The following is a 25,534-nucleotide window of genomic DNA, read 5'->3' as shown; positions in this document are numbered from 1 at the left end:
CTCATTAGCACAACACATTTGCATATGCATCAGGTTGTATGGCATATGCAAATGAGTTGTGCTAGTGAGAGAATCAGAGAGAAAGAAATAAAGCAAATAGGGAGGGAGGGAGAATGGAACCACTCTGCAAGAGAATGTCACTCATGAAATGCCCTACATTCTGGGGTCATGATCTCTGTGCAGTGTGGAGAGGTCTCCCCTAGCTGCTTGGAGACCCTGCTTACAGGATCTTGCTAGGTGGTTTAAGCTGCCTCGGATCTGTGTACAGCAGTGAAGTCTCTCCCTACTGCACGCAGACCCCACCTGAAGGCTTCTCTTCCCAGGCAGCTGAAACTACTTGGGAAGAGAAGCAGGCCCCAGCTCTCCGACTAGGCAAACTAAGCAATTGCCTAGGGCACCAGCCTGTTGAGGGCAAAAAAATGGGTGCCCCCCCCCCCGCATCTGACTCAGTTATGTTATCAGTTGGAGGAGGTGCCATTTCATGGGCTACATTATTAGTGGACTTTGCCTTATAGGCCCTGCAGAACTGTAAAAGATCTTGCAGGGCCCTTTTGACATCAAACATTGTTTTCATCATCAGTATAACACACCTTGCATTTGGTTTTGGAGAAAGGCAGGAGAAAAATGCTCCAAATAAATATTTTTTTATAAGTGCTTGGTTGGTTGACTGCATTACTACATAGATATAAAACATTCTAATATCAATCACATTATAAATGAAGAAAATAACCTACAATATTATTTCCAGCTTTCACCCAATACATTTTTGAAGGAAACTGTTCAACTTATAATGCTCTTTACATCTAATAAATTGTATTCATACTCAGATACCAGCACTTGAATATATGTCACATCAGAAATAACCCATATATTGAAATTGAAAGGTGTAAGTGGAAAGACAGACCATATAAAGAAACATTTTCTCTGAAAGGTCACTCTGCTTTGTAGACTGTTGCCACGGAAAAGATGCTAGATATGAAGGGTAAGATATGTGTAACTACTACATTATGCCATGTCTACCTAGTTCAGTATTGGTCTACCTAGTTCAGTATTGTACATTCTGATTGGAGGTGGCTTCTCCTGTCCAGAGGCAAAGAAACATCTTTTCCAACATCTGTCACCTGAGATACTTTGCCAGAAGATGTCAGAGATAGATCCTGCAAACATTTGTATGTAAAACATGTGCTCTACCAAAACCCTCCACTGTTGTAGGCTGGAGAAACATAATATTAGACCAAATTATGAGGACTGACCTGATTTTCTCTACTGTCAGAAGCTGCTCATAGAAATTCTGCAAAGAAATAATTGCAGATTACAAAACTGCAAAGAAAGCTATGAACACATTGTAGACAATGGTGGTGTTAACAAGCGTTGAAAACCAGAAAAGTTTCAATTCAAAGTTAGCATTCAGCCTAAGTATGCTACTGGTCTCAATCCTATTTTAAATACAATTTAAATATGTTGTTATAAGATTGTCTTTGCCTTTTCTTAACCCTCATCTGAGGCACCTTTTGTCCAGTATACAGGTGCATCCTATCTGCTATTTGACATTTATTAATAGGCCTTGAGAACTATTTTAATAGGGCCTTTCTCATTAAGTCGTTTCTTAGCAGTGTTACAGATGTGATTGTTGGCAGTTCCAAAGCTGTCAAAGTTCTTTTCCAAAAGTTTGGAATCAGTTCTGCTGAACTGATTCTGCACTTGGGGTGGGGGAGGTGAATACAATACAAATGGAAATCTAATTGGTAATTTTATTAACCGCATAGAATCTTTTTGCCTCTAACAAAAAAAGCTTCCACAAATGGCTTCCTTCTGCTACCACAAACCATTCTGTACATCTTAAATTGCACAAAGAACTGTGTTTATTATTCTTCCTATCACAGAAATAAAATGGTAGCGACTCATGTCTATATCATTAGCAATTCCTGTACAATCAGATAAAAGAAAGGCCATTGTACTGACACAATGTCAGCCAATTGAGAAATTTTGACTGTTTGATAACTTGGGGAAAAACTTAGAAACTAATCCAAATCAGTACTTTTTATTCCATTCCCCATTTTCTCTTCGGAATCCTCTCTATTTTAGTGATGGAACAAATGTCATTGGTGGAAAGGAGAGAAGGAGAACTGTAAAATAATGTCTGGCATGGTTCTAAAGCTTGACTTCAGTATACATCTTATTTTGGAATAACCAGTGACACAACTGATCATCTTATGTTACAGGAAAGGCCCCCTGGAAATGTATTGGTTTGGTTGGTTAAATGTTGGTTAAATATAGTTATCATAACTTTCTCAAAATGGCACATGACCATCTTGTATAATTCCTACAATAAGCTTACTCTGAAATCTGTCACCTCAAGTATGTTGGTAATCTTGGTAAAGATTAGGGTGGCCAGGTCTTACCTCAGTTCCAGTGAGGGGCTTTGGGGGCCATTCTGGGAGTAGGTGGGGAGTCACACAATGTCCCTACTAAATACAATAGTGCTGACAGAATTGCCCCAAATTATTGTTTTCTTATCACTAGTTTAGGAAAAAGGGCTTTGATCCAAGGTCTCTTCTAGTATGAACTTTGGCTAGGAGAAACTGCTTCAAACACCAGGTTGTAGCAAAGTCAATAAAGAAAGAAAGGAAGTCTTAACTTCTACACACTCCATTTTTGCTTCAAAATAGACTCAAGTCACCCCACCACTTTAGATATGAATGGGTAACTCATATACTAGGATCCTGCTGTTGTTTCTGTTGGATTGCCAAAAGTCTGCAATCCAAAAGTCTGCCTCTGCCCTTTACATGAGGAATTTTAATTGACTCTAAAATGCTTGTAGTTTGAGAGAAAGGTTCCTTCAGTGTGCAGTATAATTCATGAGGATTTTATATCAAGGAGCTGTAGGAAGAAGCCAAAAATGTGTCTCCCATTAGAACCAACTGATAATATTAACAAATACAGATATTGATACAAGCTTAGAAACTAATTATTAAACTGACTGCAAACTTAATTTTCAAAATCAGGATCTGGAATTCTATCAGGAGATTATTGGCAAAACTATGAGAAAATCTTTTGGTGTCTGAAATGGAGCATCTAGGCTGGATTTCCAAAAGACTTTTCCCTGTGCATGAATAAAGAACTGATTGCAGGGTGATCACAGCAGGCTAAAATCAGATTCCAAAGGCCAGTGTGACAAGTAGCATAATATGCAGGAAAGAAATGGATTTCTGACCCCACTGAATGCAGAAGTCAATTAAATATTCTTAGAAGTGAAATACTGATGTTGAATATCAAATATCCACTGGACATGGGAATATCCAAATAATGTCAATAGTGGCAAAGGGATTTTGAGGAAAGTGTTTCCCTTTCTTCTCTATGGTATTCAAGCACGTGTGCATTGACAAACCAATTTGAAAATGTTTTTTATCTGGTCCTATGAGTGATGGTATCACAATTTAGTTTTATTTTATTGTTTTAGCTGCAAGCTCCCTTAAACAGGTCTCTGGAGAGGTGACATATACATTTTTGAATTAACTAAATGCTTTTAAACAATGCATAAGTATGGACATGTGCATCAATAAAAATTGTATAAAAAGGATCTTGATGTGGCCACAGGTATGGTCACATCAAGATTATTTTCACATTTTTTAAAATTAATGGTTATGTGTAAATAAGTAACATGGGGGGGGGGGACTTTGAGTTTAGTGGCACCTTTAAGACCAACAATGTTTAATTCTGAGTATAAGGTGCCATGTGCATGCACAAAACAGCTTATATCCATAATTAAGAAGTATGCATACACATGGCAGTTTATATCCAGAATTAAACTTTGTAAATCTTAAGGGTGCCATTGGACTCAAACTTTGTTCTGTTGCTTCAGACAAGCAAGGCTCAATCTATCTTCACGGGGAGTGTGAAGACATCCCCCCTGCCCTGAGTTTTTAAAGTGTGGGGCTTCTTCCCTCTCTGGAAGTGGCAGGAAGCCAGTTCAACAGCCTGCTAGATTACATCTATATATATGATAATAATCCTGATAGGAAAACCAATTAAGGAATTTGGTGCTAGGGAGTCTCTATGTGATTCCTGGAGATTATCCAGAATGCCTTTCAGGAGGGCTCCCAGGACGCATCTGTCACCTGGGCTGACTGGATCAAGGGGGTGAAGGGAGTGATGTAAAGTGGATGGAGACAGGGGTTTAAGAGAACTTCAGTGCAAGGGGAAGTTGATCTCTCATCCTTGGAATGCTGCGCTGGGGACAACTTTGAGCTCTGATCTGCAAGCAAGCAGTCATCTTTTTTTGGCCATGCAGTCTCCCAGGTATGGAACATAGAAACATTGTAACTTTTTAAGATTATTGGTGTCTGGCCCTGTTTTAACATCAGTTAGGGTATGTCTAGAAAAGGGAAAGGAGATTGTGTTTATGACCAATTTTCTTTTGAAATCCATTTGCTGATCTACTGCTGCGCTTGATGTTTGTAAATACTTTCTTTGCAATCAATCTGTAATGTACTGAGTGACGAAACGTGTTGAAGGCAACATACTTTATTGGCGAGTACATCACAAAGGGGGGACAACGAGGGCCGGGTCCCGATTATATACATCCCCCAGAACAACCCTCTGTCTGGCCAGGTCCAATCCTGGCCAGTTAAACTTCCCGCCACAGATATTGATCGGCGGACCGTATTAGCGAGCTACATTCGGGGACCCGTGGGCTTCCACTGGTTGCCTCTGTAGCATTCGCTGTGTTGCAACATTAAGACTGAACTGCAAGACATAACACTCCTCTCCCCCTAGTTCAGGACACAGAGTCTTTCAAGTAGGCTGGCACTCTGTATTCCCTGGTCGATCTCCTCGGGGTTATTTGAGGAGTTGGAGCGGCCGCCGTGGCTGGCAGGGCAGCTGGTTCCTCAAGTTGGGGTGACACCAGAAGAGGACTGTCCGCCGCTTGTTGCTCTTCCAGAATCCCCCCTCTGGGGGGGGTCGCTCCCACCGCTGTGGTGCTCTTCCACCCGTATAGTCGGTGCAGCCCACATGGGCTGGGCAGCTTCTGGGAGTGTTGCTATCAGTTCTCCCCCACCACTATTGCCAAGGCCTCCTTGTCTATCTGGGCGTAATTGCGCTCAGCGGGGGTCAGGGTCCTCGAATAATAGGCCACAGGAACCTCCCTCCCATCCGGGAGTTGGTGCCCCAGGATGGTGCCCACCCGTATGGGGAAGCATTGCAAGCCAGAATCACTGGTAAGGATTCGTCAAAATGGTGGAGCACCTCGTTGGAAACTAGTAGGTCCTTGACTGCCTGAAAAGCGGTGGCCTGCTTTTCCCCCCAGACCCACGGGGCATTTTTATCTAGGATTCTATGAAGGGGTTCTGCAATGGCTGCTTTGTGGGGCAAAAATGAATGATAGAAATGTAATAATCCCAAGAAACTTTGTAGCTCCATCTTGCACATGGGGGCTGGTGCGTGGACAATAGCCCTGGTCTTGTCAGCCGTCGGGTGGATGCCTGCGGCATCTACTGCAAACCCCAAGAACTCTACCCTCGACACCCCGAGGGAACACTTCTCCCGCTTTACTTTAAGTCCTGCCACCTGGAAGCAGCGGAGTACCTCATGCAGACGGCTGCTGAACTCCTCAGCATCCGGAGCGGTGATCAAAACATCGTCGAAAAACGGCTGCGCCCCAGCGACCCCTTTGAGAAGAGAATCCATTATGCTCTGAAAAATCCCTGGAGCCACACTAACCCCAAATTGCAACCACCACACCCCAAAAGCTCTCCTGTGGGTCACAATGGTCTGGGCTTCTGCTGTCTCGGCGCCCACCGGGAGTTGCTTGTACGCCTGAGCCAAGTCCAGTTTCCCAAAAACCTTAGAGCCCGCTAGTGCTGCCAGCACATGGCTGACCACTGGAACAGAGTATGGATTGTCCTTAAGTGCCTTATTTATTGTGCACTTAAAGTCAGCACAGATAAGCTCATCTTCATTAAGCTTCACTGGAGTGACTATGGGTGTTTCCCAGGCAGCGTAGGAAACTGGTTCTAGCACTCCCTGGGCCGTGAGGTGGTCTAGCTCTGCTTCTATTTTTGGCTTAAGAGCGAACGGAACTCGCCTGGCCTTCAGCCGTATCGGTCTCACGTGGGTCTCACGTATCGGTCTCACGCTGATTGGTTGCTCTCAGCCCCATTCCTGGTTGGTGATGGAGCTGGTGTGCCCCCTCCTCCTCTGGGTTGCCTGGCGCCATCTTCTCTTGGTGGATGGCTTCTGCTCACGGGTTGTGGAAAGCTTTGGTGGCTCTCTCAAACATGGTGGCTTCATTGAAGGCAAGTTGGAGGGTGAGCTCCTCCTTTGTGAAGAGCTTTTGCTGCAGTCTTTCGTCTCAAAGTCCCCAGACGAATCGATCCCACAGGGCTTCATCCAGCTTGTTGATGCTGCAATTCCCCACAAGTTGGTGGAGGGCGGCCAGGTAGACTGCGGCCGTCTCTCCCGCCCCTTGATCCCTCTTGTGGAAGAGAAATCGGCGGGCAATGATGGATGGCTGGGGCAAGAAGTGCCCGGTCAGGAGTCTAACTATCTCCTCGTATGTTTTCACCGTGATCTTTGCGGGGGCTGAGAGACCCTTTACGATCTTGAATGTGGCCTCCCCACAGACACTCAGGAGCACATCTCTCTTATGGCTGTCGTCCGTGATCATGTTCGCTTGTGGGTAGCAGTTGACCCGCTCCGTGTAGGTCTCCCACCTATCGAGGTTGGGGGGGTCAAACTCTGTAAGGTGGCCCATCATCACACTTGGTTTAGCCATTGCGGTGGTGGCGGCGGGCGCTTCAGTCTCCCTAGACTACGTGCCTTCCTTGTCTCCAGCCAGGTCTGCAAAGTCCCGCTTGGGGAGTTACCTGGCTCGCATCCCACCTTCGTCGCCACTGTAATGTACTGAGTGACAAGACGTGTCGAAGGCAACATACTTTATTGGCAAGTATATCACAAAGGGGGGACACGTGGGCCGGGTCCCGATTATATACATCTCCCGGAACAACCCTCCGTCTGGCCTGGTCCAATGCTGACCAGTTAAACTTCCCGCCACAGATCTTGATTGGTGGAGCGTATTAGCGAGCTACATCCGGGGACCCGTGGGCTTCCACTGGTCGCCTCTGTAGCGTTCGCTGTGTTGTAACATTAAGACTGAAATGCAAGACATAACACTATCTTTTTTTTTTACTTTGGCGATTGGTTCTCAGTCTTTGTATCACCTAGATCCTATACCATCTTGGACACGCTACTGTAAGACGGGCCCCTAGGTTGGAAAGAAAGCAATCTCTGTGCACGTGGCTATTTCTCTAGGAGAACCCCAAAGCTGTAATTAGGGATGGGCACAGAAAAAGGAAAAGCTCAGCTTCAGCTCTCATGACAACAAACTCTCTGTACTGCAAGCTGGAACCATTGGAGTCTGCTCCCATAGAGCAGAATGAGAGCTCTGTCATTGGCTCCCAGAGCTGCCAATTAAACTATGGACAACTGCTATGTGTATTTCTAGGCCTCCCAGAAGTCTACCCCCAGTGTTGCCTAGGAATTGATTGAATCAGCAACAAGCTGTCTGGGAAAACGAACTGCAAAAACAAAACAAACAACCCACCAAGGAAAATGAGGTTCATTTTCCAGTTCGGGCATGGCACAAGAAAACAAATGGGTTCAAAATGAACCATGAATTGGCCTGATTCATGGATGAATCATAATTCATGGATTGGTTCATGCCCATCTCTAGTTGTAATTGGTGTCTGTCTTAACCAGTGAGAAAAAGATGTGAATGAACTGAGGATGGTGTCAAATTGTGCTAGCTCCATTTCTGGAATTAATCTCAGGAATGTTCCTTATTAAAACGAGCATTCAGGAGGAATGGGATGTTTCTCTGAATGAAATGATAGGACAATGAAAGGACAGAATTATGGAGATCCTTTCATTTTTAATCATTCAGGAAAGATAGGGGAGAAGGGAAATAATATGTTGTACATGCTCTCCTGTAGGTGAGTACACACGAATAATCTATGGAGCAGGGCAACTGAATACAATTTTTCCCCCACTGAAGTCAATGACACAACTTCCATAAAGCTTACACTGTGTATTGTGTATCGATATCAAAAGACTCACACAGTTTGTAGAATTACTCAGGGCTTTTTTTTTAAGCAGAAATACACAGGAACGCAGTTTCAGCTGGTTTGTTGTCAGGGGTTGTGGCCTAATATGCAAATAAAATCCAGCTGGGCTTTTTCTACAAAAAAAAAAAAGCCCTGTAACTACTGAACAATCAGTAAATCAGGTGAAAATAGATTGCAACTCTGACACAGAGCTTGACAAGAGATCATTAAACTAGCTCTGTTATTGAAACCACCCAGAGAATTTAAAACTAAAACAAGGGTTTTAACCCTGAAATATTCAGATACACACTCGCAATATTTAGCATCTAGATGGTAGCTTGTAAACCAAATTGTATTGCTTTTGAAAATATGCTATGACGCAGTTGTTTATCCAACAAAAGTGTTCCTCGTGTCTTTTAACAAGGAGAACTCTGTGAAGTACAGACTTCAACAGTGCTGCTCCTCTTTGGAACCTTTTCCCACTAATTAGAAATCAGAGAAAAGGCCATGTTCATGAACAGTTCCTCCTGAGACTGTTTTTCCAGCCACTGTTTCCAAAGATTAACTCAGTTGTAACTTGGTGTGACAACACTTTGCCCAAACACTTCAGGAAAGATTTATTGTGAATAATTGTCTTCTTGCTGTGCAGCACACTGATGCAAATTTTATATAACAGTACAACGCCCCAAGAAATGATGGGTTTGGAATTGCTGTGTAATTTCATTTCTGAGGCTTGTGCTCATAATGATCGTAAAAGTTCTAACAAATACAGGGGAAATGTGGCAAAGCGAAGAGGTCAGTCACAACAAGAAGAAAAACATTAAAAGTTTAGTGTTGCTTTATAAACAGGATGAATAGAAAGTGATTACATTTATTCTTTAAGATAAGCAAAGTAGCTATTTGTTAGATGATTATGATAATTCTGTCTGCAATACAGTATCTTGTGAAGCATTCAGAAGTCCCAGAGCTGGCACTAAACCAGCTCTTACTACAAATGATGATTCAGATTATTTCAAAGCTCACCAAATCACAAGGACTCAAGGTGTATAAATGTGCATAAAACCTGTATAAAAGAGAAAATCAGGTTTCCTAAATGTAGACCCCCTTTAGACATACATTTACAACCAAGCTCTCTACTTCTCTCACAGTTGCTGCCAGGCTGGTAAAGGAGCATCTAAAGCCTTCAGAAGGCTTTTGATTATGGTTTGGTAGCAACCACATAAGTGATGCATTTTTGCAGACATTTCTTGCATGGCTACTTGATATAACAGCAAACCTGGTGCTTGGTTTTGACAATAAATGTTTAAATAAATAAATAATTATATGTTCTTCTCTAGAACATTACAGTAATCGCCATAAAACCCTACGTGCGTTTTGGGACATGTAAAGTCATCTGTAGTGATATAATTTTATTTTATTTATTTAAAACAATTCTGCCTTCCCACCCAACTCAGGGTTATGAAGGCCGTGAACATTAAAATATTTCAAAAATTAAAACAGTGTTATGCAAATATCAGTAGAGTATTTAAAACAATAAAATAAAATACATAAAGATGTAAACAGGGAGGAGGGCTAATAAGAGTTAAGAAGGAAACACCAAACAGAATAAAAAAATCTTCACCCTCTCGCAGAGAACAACAAAAGAGGGAGACAGATTAATCTCCTTGAGGAGGGAGTTCCAAAATTAACAGTTTAAAGACATTTCCTTATGTTTAATGGTATCAAGGAACTGGTAGTTTCAAATTCTTAAATCACATTAGCTTAGTTCTAGAACAAGGTGTAGAGACTCATATAAAATACATTTTTAGTTGCACTTCACATTAATATTGCTTTGATCTCATTCTGGCAGTCTTTGTCAGTGGACCCAGAAATATTGCATCAACCAAGACTTTTAGAGTAGTGATCTCCCCCTTCCCTGTCCAGTGACCATGAGCAGAAGAGGTCTCCTCTTTACTTTGCTTTCTATAATTTTGGTGCTGCAGAAGCATACTCCTGGTATTCACTGAACTGAGCAGTCATTCTTCTGCTGCTCCTCCTGCTCCAGCTGAATAGCTGGAAACGTCACTCATGCATCAGATACCTTCTAGGGTTATACACAGAGGAAAAAAAATCCAAATTATTAACCTGTTTAAATATGTCCTACCCCAAACATTAGTTTATTTTGCATAACAGATTTAATTGCATAATTCTTACTGAAGTTTAACAACAGCTCACACAAATCAAAATATCGCTAAATTATTTCATCCTTTCAGTCTGCCAACAGAATAAAGTAAAATGTATCTAGTACACAGCTTCAGTATTATGATGCTAGAGGTAAAAGTGAGATTGCTCTACAAAATGCTCTTCGCTTTACCATCTGACTCCCTTACCTGTAGTTAGCCTAATTAAACTAAATAGGGACTTTCTTAATTGGCTCCTTGCTCTATTTAGTAATGCAGATTACACAATTTAAGAAATCTGCATTTCTTGGAATCAAAACAGTCAGTTCAGTATACTCTTTTTCTTTAACTGTTCTTTGGAAGTTGAGGGCTTCCTTAAAGGCACCACATTGTCAGCCCCAGAGACTGTCATTCCCTCAAAGTGTTTATCCTTAGAAATAGACTCAGCAGGGAAGCCATAATACAAACTTTCCCATTCCATCTTATCAATGGCTTTACAACTCTGATCTAAAGTAACCCATTGCTCTTTGCTCCTCACAAAGATTACATTTATAATGACCCAAGGTGATAAATTCTGAATTTGAAATGTCATTCATGTGAAAAAGAAATTATCCCTCAGATACTACATACGCTGGGTATGGCTTTGTTTGCCATGTATGAATATACACAGTACAAGCACCAGCAAGCTGTTGACCATCCATGAATGTTTAGAAAAAGGGATGGATAAGAAAATACATTTTCAGGCAAAATGAATGGTAGCAGTGCTGAGAAAAAGGCAGTAGACATGTTAACAAGAAATTAATTTGGGGGCCTTGCTTTTGTCTTTGTTTTCACCAGCATCCATGTTTGCAACCATTCATTCCCTAGATCAGGGGTGTTAAATGTCCATCCCACAGGCCACAACCGGCCCACCCAGGGCTTTTATCAGGCCTATGGGGCTTTTTTTCTCTCCCCTCTTCCCCTTCCTGTCCTCACCTTTTGATGCTCTAAGACTGCAAAAGTTCCCCACTCTTTCTGCCTTATCTTTGCTGACTGCAGCAGGAAACAAAGCTGCAAAAAAATGCTGAGTGGATTTTCCATTAAGGTCTCTGTGCCCAGATAGAGAGGGCCCAGAGCCTTTAACAAAAAATCCATTCCATGTTTTCCTTGCAACTTTGTCTGTGCCACAATGTGTTTCAATGGAGTGGAAATCAGTTTTACTTTCAGTGTTCCTATAGCCAACTGAAGCTCAAGCTTCCTGGAGTTGTGTCCTTGCAAATAAAGAGTTGATGCTCTGAGCCTCTGTTCAATGAACCGAGATCTGGTGCCTAGTGAGTACTCTAACCTGCGAACTCACAGCCAAAGAAAGATATTACCCTGGAAAGCCATTGCCAATCTGAGTAGACTTGGGGGTGGGGAAAAGCTTGCAATGCCATTTTCATTGTTTTCCCAGGCTCAGAGCATTTTATATTTTTAAGTTTCTACTGTGATCCTTGTGCTTTTTCTTGGTGTTTTATTTTTAAGATTGCATTGCCAAATCCCTGTATCCTCCATCTTTCCATTTTAAATAAAATATTTCAAGAGTTTTAAGCATGTTTGTATTCTAAATTATATTCTAAATTCATAATATCTTTAATTGTGTTTGTCTAATACCTCTGATACCTCATATTACATTTTATGACACCCATGGCCTGGCCCCACAAAATCCCGTTTGTGTCAGATTCTGCCCTCCTAACAAATGAGTTCAACACCCCTGGTACAGGGCATAAGCACTACCAATTATTGTCTAGTGAAAAACAAATAATCAAGTAAGGTTCAACGACTCCTTTCCACTAAGTGAGATCTCTTTCTGTGACAGATGAAGTCTTTTGCAGATGTAGCAAATCTTCTTCCATTGGCACAAGGCCCCTTCTTTCACAGCATTGCTTCTTATGTAGCAAAATGAAGTTGTTTTATCCAATCCATTGTCTTCTGTATCTATTCAACACAGCCTGCCTGGCCCTTAGGAAACAGAATAGCAGGCTGCAGGAATGTACAAACCATAAAGAAAAATGAAATCTGGCTCCTCATAGTGCCAATGCTTTTTAGGCAAATCAAATGACAACATGTATAAAACATTCAGAGAAACAGGCTTGGCTAAAGCCAGAGAAATGAGGAAAAGGTCAAACTAAGGATTTCTCAACAATCATCTCATACATAGTTTGTTCATACTGCAATCTCTGTAAAGAAGCCTTATTTTCTTGGCATGTAGAGTGATGACCATCATAGACATGGCATAGGTTTTGCAGTCAGCAGTGAGACACCAATAGCAGTATCTGAGTGCATTATCTCACTTTGATAGTCATCTGCTGGAGCCCCTACTGTAGTAATCAGCACTTATATTTCTACTTTGTATAATAGCCCTAGAAGACAGTGATTGGTTTTATAACACTCTGAAAGGCAAAACTGAAAACTAACATCAAATACACACTTGTTTTCTCATAGTCTTTAACAAAAGAGGATTTAGATCAAAGTTCATTGCTAAAGCACCCATTCATATCATGTGAGCAAAATGAATGATGTTCTCTGAAACTACTTTGCATGATCAAGGTATCTTGAAAGCTACAAAAACCCAAAACAAGCAAGAGTCAACAAAACAGAGCAACAGTTATGATCTTTCCCACCGATGACTACAGATGAGACAGCCTGCTAATCCAGGACTGGTGCTTTTAGTAACCAGAGAAAATGTAAATTAAATTAAACTCTGTCACTCATAGGGATACTACATGTCCAGTGCCATGGTGTTTACCTTTGGAACTCTCTCAAATAGAAGCATTTTGACAGATGTGATGTCCTAAGAAACAATCCTTACAAACGGCCATTGCTTTTTAAAAAGTGAGCAAAAAACAGTTGTGAGCCATTGTTAGTGAGCAACCATATATGCAATAGGCTTTTCTGTCTGTTTGTCTGTCTGTAGTGTAGCTATATCTGTGTCTATAACCTTTTACAAGTTTATAGGAAAGGATAAGTCTAAGATATGGCAAGACAACACAATTACATTATGCTAGCCCATTCATCTTCATTTCTGTATAACTTAATAAGCATCCATACAGTAGAGCAATGGTTGTTTATGATCTTTCTGTGACTTGAGAAACATTACTGTCTAATGATGAGTAAAATGACCTGGTGGAGAGGAAGGTGGACATTCAGTGACTTTTCTCAAGACTTAATAACTCCCAGCAAGTTCAATGGAGCATTTAGTTGGTTGCATTCAGAATCTAGCAGCTTGTCTTCCTGAGTGTGGCCTCACAGATTCATTGAGAAGCTAATATTCTAACTTCTAATATTCTTTGCTTTTGCCAGTATTTCCCTTGTCACAGAGGTGAGGGTGGGTGGGAGGGCAACACAGATGCCCACCTGAGGCTCACACCGGCGCCCTTGCAGAGCTGCTCCCTAGGCAGTGAAAGGGATGGCCCTGCTGATGGCTCTTCTGCTGTTGTAGAGAGTGAGAGTCTCAAGGTTGGAAGACATCAGTCTGAGAGAAGGGATGTGATCCCTTAGAAAGGACTATTTCCTTAGGTGACAAACCACTATCCTCTCATAAAAGGATACTCCTCTGGGGTTGGGGGGAGGTGGGCTTTTGGTAATGGGTGATTCTATTATTATGAATATAGACTGAGGGGGCTATGATAAGTCTTTTGACCACAAGGTCAGAAGGTTATTGATCACATGTGCTATTTAGAAAAATTCATTGATTGTTCTGGGTAGAGATCAGCAGTTGTGATGCATGTTGGCATCAATGACATTGAGAAATGTAGTTATGTTACTAGGCAGCAAGTTAAAGGCCAGGACCTCAAAGGTAGCACTTTGCTACAGGTTCCACATGCATGGCCATCTAGACAAGCACAAGTCATGGATCTCAATGCATGGATGAAAAAGTAGTGCCAGGGGTACAGGTTTAGATTTGTTGGGTACTGGGTTACTTTCTGAGACAAGCTGACCATGTACATAAGAATATAGGGATATAAGAGAAGCTGTGCTGGCCCATCCATTCCAACACTCTGTGTCACCCAGTGACCAAAACCCAGGTGTCATCAGGAGGTCCATCAGTGGGACCAGAACTCCAGGAGCCCTTCCACTGTGCCCCCCCCCCCCAAACACCAAGAATACAGAGTGTCACTACCCCAGACATAGTGTTCCATCTATACCTTCTGGCTGATAGCCACTGATGAACCTCTGCTCCATATGTCTATTCAAAAGAGATGGGCTTAACTTGAACCAAAAAGGAAACAGGCTACTGGTGATTAATATTAAAAAAGTAGCAGAACAGTTTTTTAACTCATCCCAGGGGGAAACCTGACAGGAATTGGGCTTTGGAACAAGTCAGTCCAAAGGAACAATTAGCTCATTCGTATTTTAGTTGTGTTTACTGTTCATGAAGTTGGTTGAATGAAGTAGTAATGAAAAATGAAGTAGTCATTTTAAAAAAGAGGAGGTTGATTGTGTAAACACTCAAGGTACTATCAGGGACAGTCCTAGGGCACACAGCACCTGAGGCAAGCCCGCTGCCCACTGACCTCCTGCCACTCTCTTCTAAAGCACCGCCCTGTGGCACCACGCCCTGCCACCCACACCCTTCCACCTCCCTGGGGGCGCATGTGTGAAGTAGACCGAAGACAGGGAGGGTGTCTAGGCAGCTTCTGGCCTCTGTTCTGCAGTGCTTGCTGCAGAGAAGTTGTGCTCTGGCCAGCTGGTTTTGCTTGGCCCCCTTCCAGTTCTAGAAGGGAGGTGGAGCAAAGCCATCAGGATGGCATGCAAGCTGTCTGCAGCCCATAAAGAGAGCACCACAGAACAGAGACAGGGAACTGCCTGGTTGCACTCCCTGCCCTACTTTGCCCTGCAGGTCTCCAGGAGGGCAGAAGGGTGCAGACAGCAGGGTGCAGTGCTGCCCTGGAGAGTGACAGGGGGTGGTGGAAAAGTCCGAGGCATTTGCCTAGAGCACCAGGAGGGGAGAGGGACCAATTTGGTGCCCCCCCAACCTGGTGCCCTAGGCAAATGCCTAATTTGCCTAGTGCCAGGTCTGCCTCTTGGTACAGTTGACTGGAGCATATCAGCATGGCTTCTTCAAAAGGGAAGTCCTACCCTGCCAACCTTTTGGAGTTCCTTGAGAAAGTGAACAAGCATGCAGACAATGGTGATACAGTAGATATTATATACATGGACTTTCAAAAGACTTTTGACAAAGTATCTCACCAAAGACACCTGAGTAAACTCAGAAATCATAGGATAAGGGAATGGGTGAGTTCTTTTATAGATTAAAATGTGTTAAATGATAGGAAGCTAGGAGTGGCAATGAATGGAGAGTTCACCCAATGGAGGGAAATAAGTAGTGAGGTCAAACAAAGATCAGTATTGTTCATAAATGATCTGGAGTTAGAGGTGAGTAGAGTAGTGGTGAAATTTGTAGGCATCACAAAATTATCCAGGATGGTGAAAACCAAGGAAGGCTGTGAAGAGCTCCAGGAAGATCTCCACAAATTGGATGAGTGGGCAATATTGTGGCAGATGTTTAATATTGGTAAGCAGGGCTTTTTAATAGCCAGAATGCACTGGAACACCATTCCAGCTGGCTTTGGCAGTGTTCCTGCTTCCTTTGCCAGTGTTCCAGCTTTGCCCTGGCTCCTCCCAGCATCCTCATCTCCTGCCTAGAAGGATTGAACCATGCTCCCTTAGCAGACTTCCAGTGTCAAACGGTGCTCCCTCGGTGGCCTCCCAGTGCCCAGGTTGGGGGGGTCGAGCAGTGCTCCTTTGGCAGCCTCTGGGCACCTTTGTCCCATGCCACCCTCAAGGGGTCAAGTCGCATTTCCTTGGCAGCCTCCAGGTGGCTTCATCACCTGCCACCCTTGGGGTGTTGAGTGGTGCACCCTTGTCACCTGCCACCCTCGGGGGGGGGGGGGGTTGAGTGGTGCACCCTTGTCACCTGCCACCTTTGGGGGGGGGGGCTGAGTGGTGCTCTCTCGGTGGCCTCCAGGCGCCCTTGTTGCCTGCCACCCTTGAGGGGTTGAGTAGCACTCCCTTGGTGACCTCATCTTCTGCTGCCCTCGGGGGGGGTTAAGGGGACCCTTGGCAGCATCCCGGCACCCGGGTCACCTGCCACCTTTGGGGTCCCAGGGGTGCCTTAGAGAGCTCAGTCATGCTGTGTAGCAGCTTCTTGAGGTCAAGGGCTAAGCTGTGCAACAGCATATGTTGAGTAAGATAGTTCATTCTCCCTTTCTCTTCATATCTCCCTCCCCCCTTTGTTCCATTTCTTTCCCTCCTCTTTTTTCCATATCTTTTCCCCTCTTAATTCCCACCAGTCCATTTTGTTCCATTTCTCTTCCCCCCCTTCTGTATTATCGATCCCATTTCCCAGTTTTATGCCCCAGGAGGTCAGGTGGGTGCTTGTGGCTTTGTCTATATCTCCCTCACAACACGTAGACAGTGAGTGGTCCAAGGCCTGAGGAAAAAACTCTAGTCTGTACCATGCTGAATTCCTCCTCCTCTGTAAAGTAAAACTTACCTTTGAAGTAAATTTGGAAGCAATGCTGGGATTCTCTGCCTCACTCAACATCATTGTCTCCTGCAAAGCAGGGAAATGTGTGATGCCAGCAAGAAATTATAGCTGACTTATGTTAAACATTCAAGGGGGGGATAGACCATTTAATACTAAGCTGCTGGGTTTTTTGGTACCTGTGTGCTGACTAGGGTTGCCAGGTCCAAATTCAAGAAATATCTGGGGACTTTGGGAGTGAAGTCAGGAGACTTTGGGGGTGGAGCCAGGATCCAAAGTTGTGACAAGCATAATTGAACTCTAAAGGGAATTCTGGCCATCTCATTTAAAGGGACCACACACCTTTTATATTCCTTCCCTCCATTGGAAATGATGAAAGATAGAGACACCTTCTTCTGGGGCTCCTAGAATTGGACTCACTGGTTCAATCTTTTTGAAACTTGGAGAGTCTTTTGAGGAGAGGTATAAGATATGATGCTGCAAATTTGGTGCTTCTATCTCAAAAAACAGCCCCTCCTAGAGGGGGAGGGAAGTGGCATGGTACACCCTGCTCTCAACATCTCAAAAGCTAAGCAGTTTCTTCCTTCCTCTCCTCCTTTCTGTTTTTCTGTTTCTTTTTCTATCTTTCTTCTCTTTGTGTTTACACATTGTGTGAACAATGCAACAAGTTCTGGAATAACTTTCTGCTTCTAATTCTACTGGGCAAAGCTTTGTTTGTTTGTTTAAAAAACAGTTTTTAATGCAAGCTCAATGTATATTGTCAGCATACTTAGAATGGTAGTGTTCCCATTCTGAAGATTCAGAACCAACTGGATAATGAAATGATAACTTCTAAATGAAATAGTGGTAGGAAAATGCATGTTTTAACAGAGTGGTGTCAACTAAGGACAGTGATAAGTTCCATATAAGATTTGTAATATTAGTTTATATTTCATGTTTGTATGTTTTGTATGTTTGTGAACTTGATTTTTTTTTAAATGTAGGCCCACTACTGGTGATGTCAAGGTGTGTGACCTGGTGACATCAGGGGGCGTGGCCTGATATGCAAATGAATTCTTGTTAGGCTTTTTCTACAAAAAAAAGAGTACTGTTGGTAAGTATAAAAAATGGTAAATGTAAAATGATGCACATTGGAACAAAAAAAAAATCACTACTTCAAGCAGGGCTTTTTTTGTAGCAGGAATTCCTTTGCCTGTTAGGCCACACACACCTGATATAGCCAACCCTTCTGGAGTTTACAGTAGTCCCTGTACTAAGAGCCCTGTAAGCTCTTGGACGATTGGCTACATCAGGGGTATGTGGCCTAATATGCAAAGAAGTTCCTGCTATAAAAAAGCTCTGACTTCAAATATAGGTTAATGAGCTCTAAAATTGCTGACACTGAGAAGGTTGGGGTTATAGTAGATAGCAGAGTGAAAGTGTCAACCAGTGTGCTGCATTGGTGAAAAGGCAAACCGTATGTTAGGGATTAATCAGGAAAAGGACTGAAAATAAAACACCCATTATTATCAATCCCCTGTATACATCTATGATGCAGTTTCATTTGGAATACTGTGTGTAGTTCTGGTCATCATATTTCCAAAAGGACATTGCAGAGCTGGTAAAAGTACAGATGAAAGCAACCAAGATGATTAGGAGGTTGGAGCAATCTGTGAGGAAAGGCTGAACAGTCTGGGACTTTTCAGTTCAGAAAAGAGACAACTAAGAGTAGACATGATAGAGGTTTATAAAATTATGCACAGGATGAAGAGAGCTGACAAAAAGAATTTTTTCTCCCTCTCCCAAAATACTAAAGTTCAAGGACATCCAATGAAACTGGAGGGCAGTAAATTCAGGATGGACAAAAAGGAATTAATTTCTAGGGGACAGCTTTAAAAGGGGGTTATACAGATTCATAGAGGATAGGTCATTCAGGCCAATTTTGCACTCAGTTTACTCTGGGACAGGCTTCCGTTTCTGTGCGGAGCAAGCTGGTGATTTTACACCAGTTGCTCCGTGCTGCCATTTTGCCTGGGGCAAACTTGTGATTTGCTACGCCACAGTGTAAATCTATTTTTTCAGGTTTACACTGCGGCACAGCAAATTGCGGGTTTGCCTCACACAAAATGGCGACATGGAGCAACTGGTGTAAAATCGCCAGCTTGCTCCGCACAGGGGAGGCAGCTTCAGAATGGGGCCATGCTGCTCCTGGGTGGGTGAAAGGGACAGTGCAGCACCTCTGCCTTGCTCCAAGGCTGTGTGGCCTGGTTACTAACAGGTCACGGACCAGTACCAGTCTGTGGTCTGGGGGATGGGGGCCCCTGCCCTATGGGAATCAGTCTCCATAGAGTATAATAGAGTGCCCAGAAGACATTTTCCTCTTCTTCCCACTTTCTGATAGCCCTGAAGCAGGGGGAGAGCCTCCAAACTGGGGGATCCTCTGTCCCCAGCTGGGGATTGACAACCCTATTTTAAAAACTCACTCCATAACTTCTTAATGAAGATGAGGGCAACCAAAGATATTTCTACTAGCAAAACATTCAAGTCTGAACTACTTCTTCATCACAATAAAACAGAATAAGGTGGTAGAGGGGACTTTACCACTTTAGACTGTGGGCGTAACTATCTTTGTTATTATTATCCATTGTGGAAAAAAATCCTGTAGACAAAGAAGAGCCTTAGGACAAAGATTGCAGACTAGCTCATTCCTTGCTAATTTGTACTTGTAGGGAGGATTTTTTTTTTAACATAAAGATTAAATATAATCTTCAAAATGCAATTTTAAATGATACCATCCATTCTGCTATCTCAGGACTGTCTTCTCACCCACATCTGATTCTCCAGAATATGCAAGGCTGGTGTGGCATAGAGATTAGAGACCGGCTGTGTTTGAATCACTTGCTCAACTATGGAAGTCTGCCAAGTAACCTGGGGTCCATCACAGTCTTTCAGGCCAATGTACACTCACAGGGTTGTTGCTGTGAAGATGAAGTGGAGGAGAAGGAAACAATCTGAAATGCTGCTTTGAGTCCTTGGTCAGTGAGAAAAGCAGGACATAAATTTAGGGTGGGGGAAACCACCATCTGTGTGCATATTCCCATTGACAAAATAAGTACCAATATCACAGACTAAAAGAAGTGACACTTTGATCAGACATAAATTGAAACCACAAAACTTATAAATCTGAGTAATTTCAGGGTATGACATTCATTGTAAGGTTTACCTTATATTAATATAATCAGAAAGTCTTGTTACAGGAAAACACAAGTAAACAGAAATCTGATACATTATATTTGACTGTCAAATTCTATACCTGGTAATTATTACTATTATTACCCTTTCCCAGTACTTCATTAGATCCTGGAAAAATCTAGTTTTGGCCATGAAAATTGTTTTAAAGCCACTATTTCCCACTCTTTGTAAGCCGAATACATTTAGCTCAGAATAAAAGTCACAGGAAAAAAATCCTTGGCGGCATAAAAGTTCTTTGTTGGTGCTTTTGAACTCCCTAGTTGTGGACTACAAAGGGCTCTGTGCTCTGCCTCTCACCACCATAGAACAGAAGCACTGTCTTTTTTGGATCTTGATATATGGGATATATTACGGAATGCCTATCAAAAGGTTTGTGAACCTTGATGGAAATCAGAGGTGAAACTGACAGTTCAAATGTCTGGTCTCAGTTTAAAAGACCTATGGTAATGTATTTTTTCTTTATAGCAGCCAGTGGGGGAAGGAAAGGGACAGGTAAAGCAGTGTACTGATTTACATTCTACTGTATATCCTCTGTTCACAACCTTTTCTTAAAGCTCTGAAGTACCGAGTATTTTGCAATGTTAATTAACCACACAGAAATTGCCTATTGGTATAAAACTTGGTCATAGTATTAATACTTAGAGACTCTTCTATGCTTTGATCTGTAAACAATTAATTAAATTCTACCCCTGGTTTAGCAGACTTTTAGTGCAAGTGCAGGCTTTTATGTAAGTTGTAGGATAGAAGGTTGTCTCTAGAGGTAAAATCATACATACTATGAGCAAGCTTCCTTAATGTTCCAGCCAAATTAGTTTACAGAATTGCCGGGAAGAACCAATCCAAGGACTATACCACATAATTCTTTGGAATATATAATCACATGGTATAGCCCTTTGGAAAGTTACCATTGTGCTGAAGAGTATAGGTGATAGCTCAATGATTTAAAGCTACTGCACACCTAAAATTCCCTGCTCATGACAAGTGTGTAGTCTTTTTCATTTATTTGATGAGGCTGCAACATATCTGGGGTTATAGCAACAGCACACTATAACTACATTAGGCCTGCATAACATCAAAGCTCCAGCTTCCTACATTATGATTTGAGAGTCCTATGGGAGAATTCCTACATTTGTTGGTTGCTGTGGTTTTCCACCTCTTTCTGGAAACACCCAGAACCAATGAGCAGAGCTGGTGGGGATGGGAAAATGCTGACATTGCTATATCTGCATTGCACCTCTTCTTCCTAGATTTGGAGGTGTGTGCTGGTGGTCCCAGAATTTGCACAATTCTGAATATCCACTGCAGCCAGGCATCTGCACTCCAGTGTCTCAAACTCCTTTAGCATGTGCTTTGTTGAGAGAATCTTAGTGTGTGTGTGTGTGTTCCTGAGCTCATTAGGAAAAGAAGAGATGAAACCACAAAAAAAGTAGAAGGGAAAGACAGCAAAAGAGAGATGAAATAAACAAAGAACTTATGGTAGGGAAATGGGGAAAAAAAAGGATGCAGCATCTAACCAATGGGGTTTCTGTAGGAAGTATGATGTCCAGACACAGCTAGGAAAAAATGCTATGAGAGTGAGAACAAAAAAGCGTTTATTATCTGGCCCTCTTTCCTCTGAAGTATCCTAGAGCTGCTCATACGATATACCAAATGAATTGCAAAAGATAATTAAAAATCACAAGATGTGGACATCATTGTCAAGAAAAACAAGTAAAAATAAAAACATTTCCACCAGTTAGCTAAATGCCATATCTTACCAAATGTGCTCGGGAAGTGATATTCAGGGCTTTTTCTGAGCAGGAACACAGTTCCATCTGGCTTGGTGTCAGAGCTGGGCTTTTTCTATTAAAAGCCCTGTGAAAAACAATGGTGATGTCAGGGGTGTGGCCTAATATGCAAATGAGTGCCTGCTGGGCTTTTTCTACAAAAAAAGCCCTGTGTGTACTAGAAACATATGTGTATGAAGGAGGCCCATTTCCAAATTTAATCTGGGAAGCAAAGACTGGAATAATGTAGAATAATGCTGGTCCAGTCTCACCCCACTCTGCATCCTAGTGAGTGTGACAGATCTTTTGGCAACATTTAATTTTCATTATGCTGTTGATCCTTTCATTGTTACTCTATTTTATAAGAGGAACAAACATTTTGCCTTCTTTCATATGTACTACCTGCTGTTGCCTTTCCCGTAGAGGTCCTAGCTGGGGTGTGTATAAGTGGAATTCTTGCAGATTCTCCAGACTTTCTCTCCCATCGGGCCTGGCCCTGCTACTAGCCAAATCAGGCAATTGCCTAGGCTGCTGACCTCCTGGGGCACCGAATTGGGCACCCCTCATGTGACTTGGTGATGTTATCAGTACAGAGGGGGGTGCCCAAAGCTAGCCTTGCCTAGGGTGCCAGAGAGTTTAAGGCCAGCCCTGTCTCCTGTCAGTCTGCAAGAATCTCCACTCAAGCTTTCAGTCTTGCAACAATGGCAACCAAGAATTCATCTTTTTTTCTCCATAACCCCCCAAAAGAGATCTCTGGAAAGGAGACCCTTTCCCCTTGGAAAGACTGGATTTCTTTCAAAGCATTACACTATCAAGAGAAGCAAAAGAAGTTCCATTAACACTAGCAGAATTTCTTTTGGAGAGTTCAGCATACTCTTAATGCAACTCATCATGTTTATGGCAGGAGCTACAGAAAAGGTGTAACAGTGGCTTGGGAGTTGTATGCAGAAATTTCTTATAACAAGCTTCAGCAAAATCACTGTGTGATTGATCCAGATGAACCTTCCTGCTAACAGAAGAAGTGTGATAATTTCCGCCAATTCTCCTTTCCTGCTACTAACCTCCTATTTGCCTCTCATGCTGTTCCCAAGGGTTCCATTTCCCACAGGAGCATCAGTTTGGAGAGATCAGTGGGCTGTTGTCAGAAGGGGAAGAGGGAACATTCTGTTCCACTGTCAGAAGTGCCTTGTGAAGAATTTCGTTTGGATCCAACACTATTTCACTTGAACCTAGCAGTAATTACACAAACAATCCTATTTCACTTTTTTATATATATCAGAACACAAATAGTGTTGTTTGGGAAGAGCATAGATTAGTGACTCTTATTCCAGTCACTGTTGTAAAATATTCTTCTATGTGGTCTTGGCTTGTACAATTATCCAAATCTCCACAGAGATACTCTAAATCTCAGGCACCAAGGGACACAAATGATAGCTATTTATTGAGGAATCAAAGCTAATTATTATTCAGCTTAACAATATTTTCATTTATAGAGTTTATCTTGGGAGGTATCCCATAAATAATAAACCATAGATGCAGATATTCTTGTTGAAAGGATTCCTGTAGTCAGTGCTCTTGAGAAAGCAACGCCCTGTACATGTTGTGACAGAACAAAGCTGTAATTTTTTTTATCTGTTTAGAAATTATTCCTGTCTCCTATGCCATTAAATATAAACAACTTAAAGGCATAGTTCTGTATGATATGCAAAAAAAGATTAAGTAGCACATTGAGTACCAACTCTCCCCTATGCAGATGACCTGAATTTTGCAGAAACTGAAACTTTAAGCATTAGCACCCCAGTCAACAATGTGGATAGACAAGGAACATCTGTGAAACACTTATTTGATACAATTGTGGGAGTAAAGTATGTTTCAGCTCTAAGTAGGGTGGCCATAATGTCTGAAGGCCAGCCAGGGACACCTTTGGGAGGGGGAAGGTAGGGGTGCGCGCACGCGGAGCGCGTTTGTCGCCGGAAAAGGGAGTGACATCACTTCCGGTGATGTCATGCCACTGCCGGAAACAAAAAGTGACATCACTTCCTGTGACATCATTTCCCCCGTGCCACCTGCCGGAAATGGGAAGTGACATCACTTCCTGTGACATCATTTCCCCCCGCGCCACCTGCCGGAAGCAGGAAGTGACATCACTTCCTGTGACATCATTTCCCCCAAATGACATCATTTCCCCCAAATGCCACTGCTGGAAACAGGAAGTGACTTCACAGCACTTCCTGTGACGTCCCCAAAAATCCCCCAAATATCACCGCCGGAAACACCAAGATTATTTATAGAGAGGGAAAGGGGGAAATAAAGTTAAATAAAACTCTTTTTTTACTTTTTTCAAAGTGAGAAGACTAGAGAGAACGGGTTCCACGCTGAGAAGCCAGTCAGATTCCAGTGAGATTCTAGTGAGACTGTGCTGCATAATGCAGCCTATTTATTTTGTCCTGTTTGCTCTGTTGGCTCTATCTGCGCCACCTTCATCACTTTCGGGGTGTGGATCCCCCAGTGGGGTGGTCTCCCGACTCCCTCTGCCGGCTGTTTCTGATAGCCCTGCGCCCCCTCTTTCATTTGATATGTGTCCCGTGCGGGTGCCACCCTCCTGCCGGGAGATGCCGCAAAATGAGCCCCCTTGAGGCTTATGGCGGCAGGGCTTGGGGGAAGCGAGCTAGACTGCTGTTCTTTTGAGGGGTTATAGAGTGTTTCGAGCCCGTCCCTGTGGCATCGGTCCCATCATTGTGGGACCCAGGGGGCCGGCTCAGCGGCACGCCGAAGCAGCCTGTCACTAATAACACAGGTCGAGATGCAGGACAGGAACCCGGAAGTGACCGACAGGCTGCTTCAGCGTGCCGCTGCGCCAGCCCCCTGGGCCCCACAATGATGGGACTGATGCCACAGGGACGGGCTCGAAACACTCTATAACCCCTCAAAAGAACAGCAGTCTAGCTCGCTTCCCCCGAGCCCTGCTGCCATAAGCCTCAAGGGGGCTCATTTTGCGGCATCTCCTGGCGGAAGGGTGGCACCCACACGGGACACATATCAAATGAAAGAGGGGGCGCAGGGCTATCAGAAACAGCTGGCGGAGGGAGTCGGGAGACCACCCCACTGGGGGATCCACACCCCGAAAGTGATGAAGGTGGCGCATATAGAGCCAACAGAGCAAACAGGACAAAATAAATAGGCTGCATTATGCAGCACAGTTGAGAAAGTGCCTTATCCCATGTACTGATGAAGTAAATACAGGATCTGAGAACAAAATTGCACCAGAAGACACAAACACAAAGCTCCCTTACACTGAATCAGTGCTTGGGTCCACGAAGTCAGTATTGTCCAGTCCAGTCACAAACACAAAGCTCCCTTACACTGAATCAGTGCTTGGGTCCACGAAAGTCAGTATTGTCTAGTCCAGTCACAAACACAAAGCTCCCTTACACTGAATCAGTGCTTGGGTCCACAAAAGTCAGTATTGTCTTGTCCAGTCACAAACACAAAGCTCCCTTACACTGAATCAGTGCTTGGGTCCACCAAAGTCAGTATTGTCTACTCCAGGGGTGGCCAGAGGGAGGGAGGGAGGAAGGAGGGAGGGAGGGAGGAAGGAGGGAGGGAAGGAAGGAAGGAAGGAAGGAAGGAAGGAAGGAAGGAAGGAAGGAAGGAAGGAAGGAAGGAAGGAAGGAAGGAAGGAAGGAAGGAAGGAAGGAAGGAAGGAAGGAAGGAAGGAGGGAGGGAGGGAAGGAAGGGAGGAGGGAAGGAGGGAAGGAAGAAAGGAAG

Source organism: Heteronotia binoei, chromosome 4 (genome assembly GCF_032191835.1).
Source record: "Heteronotia binoei isolate CCM8104 ecotype False Entrance Well chromosome 4, APGP_CSIRO_Hbin_v1, whole genome shotgun sequence".
Taxonomy (NCBI): Eukaryota; Metazoa; Chordata; class Lepidosauria; order Squamata; family Gekkonidae; genus Heteronotia; species Heteronotia binoei.
The sequence above is the reverse complement of the archived record's forward strand: the minus strand, read 5'-3'. Positions refer to the sequence as shown.